The sequence below is a fragment of the Pezoporus flaviventris genome, unplaced genomic scaffold, assembly GCF_033815535.1.
Source record: "Pezoporus flaviventris isolate CSIRO_AGI_PZ_B2104156 unplaced genomic scaffold, CSIRO_AGI_Pfla_v1 ptg000072l, whole genome shotgun sequence".
In the NCBI taxonomy this organism is placed as follows: domain Eukaryota; kingdom Metazoa; phylum Chordata; class Aves; order Psittaciformes; family Psittacidae; genus Pezoporus; species Pezoporus flaviventris.
In genome coordinates, this window is record NW_026892620.1 from 795120 (window position 1) to 805553 (window position 10434).

The following is a 10434-nucleotide window of genomic DNA, read 5'->3' on the forward strand; positions in this document are numbered from 1 at the left end:
TCTACACAGAATTAAGTAACAGGTAAGGTGCCCTTAACTCTAAAAAGCACTTCCAGGCCCAGAGTCACTTTCTTTAGATCTTATAACGCCTGTCTGAAACCTTACAACTTTAGCACCTAGACATCTCACAGTACAGGTGTTTAGACACAATGGAGAGCAGCTCAAGAGCACATATGGACAACAGTGGTCCCAATTATCAGGCTGCTGCCACCTTCATGGCTTTCCACAGCAGGCGCTGCCACTAGGGAGAACTGGAATGACAAGATGGACTACTAGAAATTTTTTTGCCTGGAGGTGAGAGTATAACTAGGCCAACAGAGATACTCTCTTCTACCAAGCACAGAGGGAAAAACTGCAGTAAGCAGTGAGGTCCCAAACCAGATGCTCCAAAAAGCTCTCCAGAGACAGTCAGGTGAGAGCAGGACTCCAACAGTGACTTTTGTCTCCGGTCGATAATAGGGCTAATGCTTCTGCCTTACCACATATACCATACAGAGCCATGCAAAATCTGTCTCCGAGCTGTGCTCTGAATTTATCCTTAAAAAGAAAAAAATATATCTAAAATAAATAGCAAAAATAAAATCAGTCTGAACAAGAAATAGCAGTGAATAATTACAATGGAATGAGTATCAACAATACAGAAATATTTCTAATGGAGAGATTAGCTTTCTATAACAAACTCCGGTTTTAACCTTCATAACTTCAACAAAGTAAAATCCAGTCACATGAAATTTCACAGTCATGGTCTTGTGCCAAGGAAAGCTTCTCTGGAAAGTTTGAGGTAGATCAGCCAAGGCATCTTGGAGATATGAGTTCCAGAAAAGCGAGGTGCTCTCCATTTCTTGGACTGTTTCCTAATTTTTTTTTGGCTCATAACTTAAAAATGGTTGGCTTAGACATTCCAAATTTGCTTGGCTACTGCTGGCGCCTTTGACTAGTTGCAGGCTATTTTATTACTAAATGTGGGTTTGTGCAAATTCTGAACTCTGCGGTTGTTAACACCACATGTTGGCTTGTATATACCACCGGCAAGCCAGCCTGGCCCACTGCAGGCTCCTCAGTCACCTCTTCAGCTGTGCTCAGGAGGCAGCACTGAATGCCAGGACCCTTCCTTCAGGTCCAGCTGGGTGTAAGAACTTGGCTGGACTTTTACAGTCTCTATGGGGAGACATTTCGTCAGGCTGGAGAGAAATGGTCCCAGGACGCTTCCAAGCCTTGCCAGTACCGAAGTGCCTCTCCTGGAAAGGTAAGCATAGAGCAGGCACAGATGGTTTCCTCCCCAGACTTATTGTCATCCCCCCCTACTGTGTCTTCAATCCATATTTAGCCTTACTCTCCGATGCACCCAGAAATATTCCCAGGGAACATCCACATAACTCCCAAGTACCTTCTCTTTCATGGATTACTGATCCAATCTGTTTTCCACTTCCATTTCATTGTGATTGCAAACTCCGTGCTGGGGTCTGGGTGTTGCTACTGCAGCTTATTACCTCTCTGTGCTCCACTTCATTGGTCGTAAAGGCCCTCTTCTAGACTGGAAGCCTCATACGCATAGGCACAATCTCATTAGACTTCAGGTCAGGTAAACCCAGGGGGAAGATCTCAGCCCTCAAGAAGTAGATTTCCCCTGAGCAACCTAAAGGCTTTGATGAATCTTGGAAAGCCTGGGGGTAAGGAATTTGCTCATGGTGGGGACTGCTGTGCTCCCAGTCTCAATTTTGATAACAGATACTACGGCAAGATCATGTATCTTTTGAGAAAGCCTTCAGCATGGTCAACTGCATTAAACAATTCTCCTTAGTCTTTGATACTTCCTTTGACAATGACTCTCACCTGCCAGGCCGTCAGGAAAATAAGCAGTGTACAGCTGATCAGTGGTGGAAAACATTAGGACATTAAAACACTTCTCAGTATGTTTGTCCACAGAAAGTGCCTGAGTTACAGAGACCTATTTGAGATGAACACATGCATGACTCCCATTCACAGGAGCTACGGAAGTAGAATAGGCTTGAAAGTGTGCACATTTACCAAACATTGATCCCACACAGAAGTGCCTTTTAAGAATGATACATCCTTTGACCCACTGCACCTTACTTTTGCTCTTCAGAAACCAGAGACTTTGTAACTACCACATCACCTACATTTAAAAAACAAAAAACAGTGATACAAGCACCAAACCCCCCAAAAATCCACAAACTATATCTGTGTAGTAGATAGTAAGAACTGACATGTTTTCCACATTGTTTACCCAACTAAATATTTATCAGAGCTCTTTTATTTTTGTACCAGCTTCATACATCGGTTCTGTCACCTTTTAACAGCAGATAATCTACCTCAGAGGTTTGCTCTTCTCAGGAGAGACCACACAAAGCTCATCCTAGTTTTACAAAATACACAGCCTTGTGCCAGGTGGGCACAAACCTGTGGAGCACCAAGGAAAGCTGCCAGAGGAGGACGTCTCGTGGTCTCCCATGCCATGGCTCTCCTGCCTCATCTTCCTGCTCATCTTCCCTTTGGGAAGGCGTGCTACCCTCTCCATCCTGTCGCTGCCTCATAAGCTAATGAAAAGAGCATGAGGAGGATCTGTGTGCACCTCCCTCCCCCTCTCAATCCACAGAGGGGCAGTCACAGTCTGACCCTAACTTAACACTCAGGCTGTAAACTTACTTAACACTTGTAGAAGATTTTTTTTTTTTCAAACATACTGATGGCAGCACATGGCCCATCGACAGGTTTATTATTGTAAGACACTTTTTCCACCACGTTATAGTCTTTTTTATAAACATGTGTTTCAGCACGTAATAAAACCCCTAAGAACTGTTTTTGAAACATGCAGATACAGAAACTACTCTTCAAGGTTTGTCGAGATAATGAAAGAAACAATCTTTAAGGGACTTCCATTTTTATAAATGTCTTTTTCTAAACATCTTTTAAATCTAAGGGTACTGAGAGTTATGTATGTTAAACAAAACAACAAAAAAAAGAGAGAGAGAAAAGTGAATTCTCTTTGTTAATGCCACATTATTCTCCATTTTGTCAAAGCAATCATTTTTATACTTAGAAGACCTCTCCTTCTGCTAGGTAGACCATTTAACTGTGCTTTAAATCAAAATGTGTTTTATGGGTGAATGAGAAGCTTCCAAAAAAAGGTGGCATATTACAAAGAAAATGTCAACACCGCACCACTAGTCATGCAAACTCATCAGTCAGTGTAGAGCCACCCTTGGTATTCTGCACCCTTCAGCTGTATGTGGTGGAGTCAAGGGAGTTAGATCACAGCTTTACACCCATCTGTAAGGCTATATACAAGTTAAATATCTGTAAGTATGTCACTGCTTGACTTTCCTATAAACCACATTGTGTTCTTAAGAAATAAGGCTTCTTGTCTATGCAGCTATAATGTAATTTCTATGCTAGCACCACTGGTTGGGTGGAGGGGGGGAAGAGAAGAAATTACATAGTGTACACTGTTTTCTTCAAAAAATTCCTGCACTCCTTTTATTCTTAATGCTTCCTCTGTAATACCTCATGATATATTTAGCCCAAGCAGGCTTTCTTTTAAAGCCAGTTCCTTCAATACACCAAAATACAACCCAACACTCATGTATGTTTGCTAGGAGCTTTGTTTCCTACCACACAAAGTTTATTGTCTCCTGTGGAAAGGAGTCTGCAGCTAGAATAGAAACTAGGACTCACAGAGGTCTACATCCAAAGCCCACTTAAAGACAGCACAAGACCTTTCACTGATTTTATGGGACTAGGTATCAGGCGTGTAGTTCACTGAAGACACAAGAGGCCTTCCAGCCTGTATGATACAATACATTAAATACTCCTTAACCACTAGAATGGAATTTCACAACCACTTTGAATATTTCATTAGTATTTAGGGCATTTAGGGGGTGAAAGAGCATGTCTGGTTTGGGTTTTTCTTCTCCCCAAAATGACACCCCCCACAAAATGTAAGATGTTTTAAGATGCTAGAAAAAATAACCAGCAGATATGAAGCTTAAAGAAAAAAAAAAAATCCCTAATTTTATCACAGAAATACTGTTATAATTGGCATGTGTGAGCTTGCATTCAAAGAAAACTCATTTGTTAAAATTAATCAGTGCCCTCAGCCAATTTGTCAGTAACTACTGTCAAGTCTGTACATGATTAGCTTCACTGGGAGATAGAGGGTGCCCTCTATAATGCTTCCACAGGATGAAATCCTAAACCCAATGAAGACTTTAAACATTTTGCAAGCAACTTATTGACACAGAGTCAGGACCTCACGGATGCTGCTGTAAGCTCTACTTTTTTTCCTGCTTTCATAGATGAAGCCTTTCTAGGAAAGAGACAGGCCAAGAGCTCCAACAGTAAAACATGGTCTTCTCCACAAGCAAGCAGAGCACAATTAGCAACCATAGGACTGTATGCTATGTTTGGAAAAACTCAACTGTCTGGATCAATTTGAAGGCTAAGATGAGGCATAATGTACCTGTCAGCCACCCTAACAAGTCTTTTGAAAAGGGGGCTGGCTCTGCTCATCTAATTGTGGTGGCTGCTCCTATGATGTGCAAACCTGTCTATTGGAAACTGCATTTCACAGGTGACTAAACAGCCATCAGATGGTAACAGCTTTCATTTGTTACCTGACCTCCATCCTCTGCCACCACGTAAAGGTGAATGGCCCAATATCACATTGCCAGACCAGAGCCAAACGCCTCCTGCTCTGAGTAGTGAATCATAAAATACCTACAACATTTTTCAGATTTGCATTGTATTGAAGCAGCACTTTGAACTAGCATCTTCTTATCTAGGAATCAGCCTCATAAAAGAATGCCAAATTCTGCACTAATTGGTTATGCAAAGACAGCATTTTGGACCATGACTGTAGAACATCTCTCTACGTTTTTATACATTTATATATAGAAAGTATTTACTGAAGTCCTGTCCCTCAAACAGAAATTCATAGACAGAAGACACTTGTCAATTCATAGAGACTGGATCAGAGCCTTTGCTGATGGAGAGACAGGACAGCGACCAGACCAAAAGTAGTCCTTCCAATGATAGACTGAAAGGTAACTCCACTACCAGAATTAAAGACAGAACTTAGTAGAGTAGAGCAACTTTAAAATGAAGATTCTATTAAGAGCTACTTTAAAAGAAAGATTCATCAAAAATTACACCCTCCAGACCTCTGGCTCCATCAATGACATAATGGATTCACTTCTCACTAAGTCCTCTGCATCTGGTCAGCCACATATCTTCCACCCATATACGCATCACAAGTGAAGAAGAAACATTCCTTTCCATGGTTAACAGCTGTTTAGTTCACACAGTTCTCGTGGTCAGTTCCCAGATAGCACTTGCAGTCACGTCACAACCCTAGCGATAAAACACCCTATTCTCGGATAGCATTTATACAATTTAATACAATAAACAGGGGATTATACAAAACCTGCAGTGAATCCTACTCAGATGACAATCACAGAGCTATGCAATGAGTAACATTTACTTTTCATTTACATTTAGATTTCTGAAGTGCAACTTTCCAGAAGGCACAATGCAACAACACACAAAACCAGCTGTACAGTAATATCTCCAATGACACGTAAAAGCATTCTAGGGCACCACATCCCAGTGCCCAGCTCTGCTTCACTTCCCCAGTTCTCACCAAACCTCTGGCTGTCTTCAGCTGTGTGGAAGATTTGGCCTCTCCAAAGTGACTGGCGTCAAAGAAGGCTTTGAAGGCCTGTAGACCAAGAGGCTCTGACAGGAGCAAGCTCCCAAGGTCAAGGACCCTCATCAAGAACACTGGTAACAGCTCCCTGACATTTAACCCTTCAAGCATTTATCCTCCTGGAAAGAGACAATCTCTGAAAAATGCATACAACAAACATAATGATTTTGGCATACTTTGCCCTCAAGTCCAACTACTGATGCACTGTTTCTAGTGTATGCAAAAATTTCAGACCAGATAAAAAGAAATCTGGAATCCATTGCAAAATTGCTTTTCTCAGAAATGTTACTGACCAAGGGAATCAGTTTTCTATGGCTGCACCATAGAAAAGACTGGGTCTGAAATACAAAATATTCATAAAAGCAGTAATAAATATCATTTTTTTAACATTCTTCTCAGGTACAATATGATAGTTGTAGTCAGCTTTTCACATGATCCTGCACCCTAAATGTGACACCATGAGTTCTATTTACGGGTAGAATGAATATCCATTCTCCATGTTTAAACACACGAAGAAGTGCTTGCTGTGTTTGATCCCTTCATTATAAATTCTTTCTGGTGCAGATTTTATCCCATGCCACTACTTTTACATTCTTAAAGTCATTTTCAAAACACACAATGTCACTGAAGAAATACCCTTAACTTCAGTAACAGTTTAAAAACTTTCAGGAAAAAAAAATAAATTGTGGCTTTCCCATTTGTGTCATAGTTTGGTGGATACCTAAATATGAATATGATAGAGTTTTAAGAAACATCAAAACATATTACCATATGAATGGCATGCAGAAGAACCGCTCTGAATTACAACCAACAAAATCATAACCCAACTGTTTTTAGTTATGCAAAATGGAAACGTAGTTGGCACTACTGCAAATGAGAGCCTAAAAAGTGCAAAGTTCAGGGAAAAGCCATGCATGCAGCTGCTCCAAAAATAGCCATGGTCAGATAGAAATCTGAAAGCAATTATTTGGGCTGAATATTGTACACAGACCACTGCACTAAGCTTCTATAATTAAACAAGACAAAAGTTCAGATGGTGTCTAATAAACCATTTACTGCATTAATTATATTCAAGTATGGCAGTCTGATGCTTGCTAATAACTAACAACAATGGGAAATAATTTAAAGAAAGTATCTGATGTTGTAAATTTCATTCATCAGTACCAATGTTACTAGTCAGCCTTTCTAACACAAGTCAATCACATGAAAGGGATACTGCTTAGTGTCAGGAAGAGCTATTTAAGGGTTGTAAACCTTTACTCTGAGGGAAGTCAGCAGCCTCATTTGACAAAAATGATTTTTGCACTACGAAAGCAGCAGCAAAGTCAGATTTTCCATTCCTTGAACAAAGTCCCTATGTCTTTGTTCCAAAGTTACGGTGTCACAGGGGCATCTCATTTTTTTGTAGCAGCAACAGCATCTCAGCAGACCTTCACAGATCAACAGATTTCCCATTGACCCTGCTCCCTGGGTTTGCCTTCACACTGATCACACAGCGTGTGTATACATCTGCAATTTTAATAGTATTTGCAGCCATTTCTCATCAAGATAATTAATATCAGAGAGGTATTTAATGTATGTTGGCTTCTTTTAATGCCGTTAGTAGTTAAATACATCGAAAACGAGCCAGCACCATTTGCCCACGTAATTCTCTGTGGACCACTAGTCAATACTGTAGGAAATACAAAGAAGTTCCCAAAACACAAGCCAAAGATTACTGAAGACAGATTTGCACACAATTTCTGATGGCCCAATGGCATTCCAATAACTTATATAAAATCCAGCATGCTCCACTAGAATACACAGTAACTAGCATACACCGCATTAATTCACAATGCAAGCATTAGGATGTTATCAACAGGATGCTGGTTTATCTCATCTCACGAATCTGAAACAGAAAAAAAAATCAAATTCTACAGGATTACAATTATTTTCTATTTTGCTTTTGTAATTTTAAGTCAGGAAATTGTACCTCCAAGTTTTATTTACACACAACTCTGTTTCATCTAAGAGGGCATATAACAATCATTTCCAAAGAAAGACAGAGATAAGGTAAACATGTAACTTTATCCATAACATCTTTCCACTTGGACATTTACATATGCAATCCTAACATCCCCTTAAGCTCCTTTTATAAAGTTTTTATAACACCTTCCCTATTGGTCTTTCTTTTCCTTTCCTCAATAGAAAATACATCACAAAACATAGATGCAGAGGTTTGCAACTTTGCAACAAACCTCCAACATTCTGCATACATCCTCCAACTCTGAATGCACAGTGTGGACAATGCTGGGAAATCCTGTTCTCATCCCCCAGATGAACCACAGAAGAAAGAAACAGAGTTCTCTGACTACCACACCAGGAGCTGTGGAGGTCCTAAACTCCATCACAGAAGATTTCTGCCCAGAGATAGTTCAAAGTCTGCACTTACAAGATCTCAAATCCAGCACTTCCACAGCAAATGGCAAGGCGAGCCCTGCCTGCTTCGGCAGAGGTGTCTGCCAAGACGCTCCTTTGTGGTCAGCTGCAGAAACTAGTGCGAGTATGTTGGGGTCTGAACACACAGGCAGGACCTCACCTCCAGACCCTCTGTCACAGCTTCTCATTCAGAAAAAGAAAATAGCACATCTCTTCCCAATAGTGCAGCTTTTGGTCTTTGCAAGACCCACACAAACCCAGTATGCAACCACCGCAGGATTTCCAGTCAAACAGCACTTTAGTCGGAAAGCACATATAAAGGAAGAATACCTCCAAACTCCACTTCAAATTTAAAATAGTAATAAAACCCCCTGCTAAAAAAACCCTGCAATAGCTTCATCTTTAAATGGAAAAAATGCGGTAATTCTTTCCCTAACCCAAAAGCCCCACACTATCAAAACCAGCTGAATTACTTTTGCATAAGTTTTCCAAACAAGAAAAGACATAAAAACGCATGCATGTATGAAAATTACCTGGATGCAGACACCACGCCTGTAAAGTTTCATTGCAAAAAGGTTAAAGTTCAGAAAGTTCACAAGACTGAAAAAGGAAAATCAGATTGAAAAAGAAGCAAAAACCTTAACCTTGAGGTTGGCTGCTGCTGCCTCCTGCCTACCACTTCACATTTCTCTCCGCATGAAGAAATAGCTAAATCTTACTCCAACAGTTAACAACTAAATTAGTTGAACGAGTAACCTACTCAGAATTTCTTCTAGTGCCAAGTGAAACACACTGCCATGACAAAACCAACTACAAATGGTAGTTGAGTATTAGAGATGCTCATGTTCCCGAGGAAATACATCAGGAGACCACAAAAGTGATCCACACCGCTTATTAGAGGTAAATTCGCACAGACCTTTCTTTTTCTTCCTTTGAGAACATCGATTTTTACATGCTAGCACGACTATTTATAAGCGCAATCTGCAAAAGCAAATATAGAACTAATAGAATAGCCTTGAAAAGCAACCACAAAAAAAAGGTCTCATTTAAATTCCTGGAAAGCGCTGCTTCTCTAAACACATCTATTCAAGCTCTCTTGAGCCGGCGAACCCTACTAAAAACACACCCTGCACACACTCCCCGCCCGAAAACTGTTAAGCCAAGAAGCCACTAAGCTATGCCGCTGAGAATCCATATGGCTTCACGTATAGGATTTTCCTCCCTGCAAACGCCGCACAAACCCGCCCCCTTTAACACCCCCTCTCACCCCCAAAATAAATCACAGCGCCTTCCTCCCGGGGGTGCCCCCTACGTACCGCGGGGCGCTCAGGGCTCTCTGGGGGGCCTGCCCCCCGAGGTGCAGCAGCCGGGGCGGCGCGGGCGCTCCGCCTCGCCGCTCCCCACGCGGTGCCTCTCCCCCCGCATGCTGCTGGCCGCCGCTCGCACAAAGCGCAGGGCGCGGGCAGCCGCCGGGGGCGGGCGGCACCCCGGATCCCGCCGGATCGCAGCGGCGGCACCAGCGCCGAGAGGTGACACAGGCGGCTCGCGGCTCGCAGCGGCGCGGCACGGCACGGCACCGCCCCCCGCCCCACGGGAGCCGCCCCCCCCCCAACCGGGAGCCGCCGCCCGGCCCCTCCCGGGATGGTGGCGCTCCCGCCTCGTTACCGCGCGGGCGGAGCTGGGCGCTACGGTGGCGGGGCGAGAGGCTCCGCTGCCTGCCCGGCGGAGGGTGCCGCCTGCCTTGGGCTGGCTTCGGGCATGCCGGGGGCTGCCCCAGGGTCGTGCCGCACCGTCCCGGCTCATTGTTCACGGAGGGCAGCAGCGGGAGGGGCGGGCGCTGCGGAGGGAGGGGGCAGCCCCGGCGCTGGGGGTAGCGCCGCACCTTCCTTTTCCGCAGGGGCAGGGGCTGGGGGCAGCGCCGCATCCTTCCCGAGCTGGTCGGGGACGGGGCAGGACCGAGGATGGGGGCGCCGCGCCGCGCTGGTATGGTGGCTGCGCTGCACCTTCGCGGGGCTGCGCTGGAAGAGTTGAGAGCGGGAGGCAGGAAAGGGTGGGAGGTGAACAGGCGGGGGCCGGCTCGGCAGTCGGTTTGACTGCCTCCCCCAGCTTGCCGAGCACGGAAAGCGCCTCGGGGCTCTGGCACCACGGCAGCTGCCGAGCTCCAGCACCCAGGTCCCAGTGGGGCTGTCCAGGCAAAGGAGGTCTCCCTGTGTCCGGTGCGGAAAGTTGAAGGCATGGTCCAGCCCTCGCCCCTTCTGTGAGCCGGGGTGGTGGGGCTCTGGTACCCATGC

The 10434-nt window shown here is 44.0% G+C and overlaps 1 protein-coding gene across 2 annotated transcripts in view; it reads right to left on the reverse strand.

Moving 5' to 3' along the window:
* The window catches only part of ST6GAL2 (ST6 beta-galactoside alpha-2,6-sialyltransferase 2), a 52075-nt gene extending 42414 nt beyond the window's left edge, over nucleotides 1-9661 (reverse strand). The window contains exon 1 of one of the 2 annotated variants that reach the window (XM_061472639.1): nucleotides 9460-9661. The gene's annotated coding sequence lies outside the window, so the exon portion shown is untranslated. Of the gene's footprint in view, nucleotides 1-1023; nucleotides 1258-9459 lie in introns of those variants that run through there. The other variant, XM_061472637.1, reaches the window with a different exon arrangement.
* Nucleotides 9662-10434: the final 773 nt, after the last annotated feature.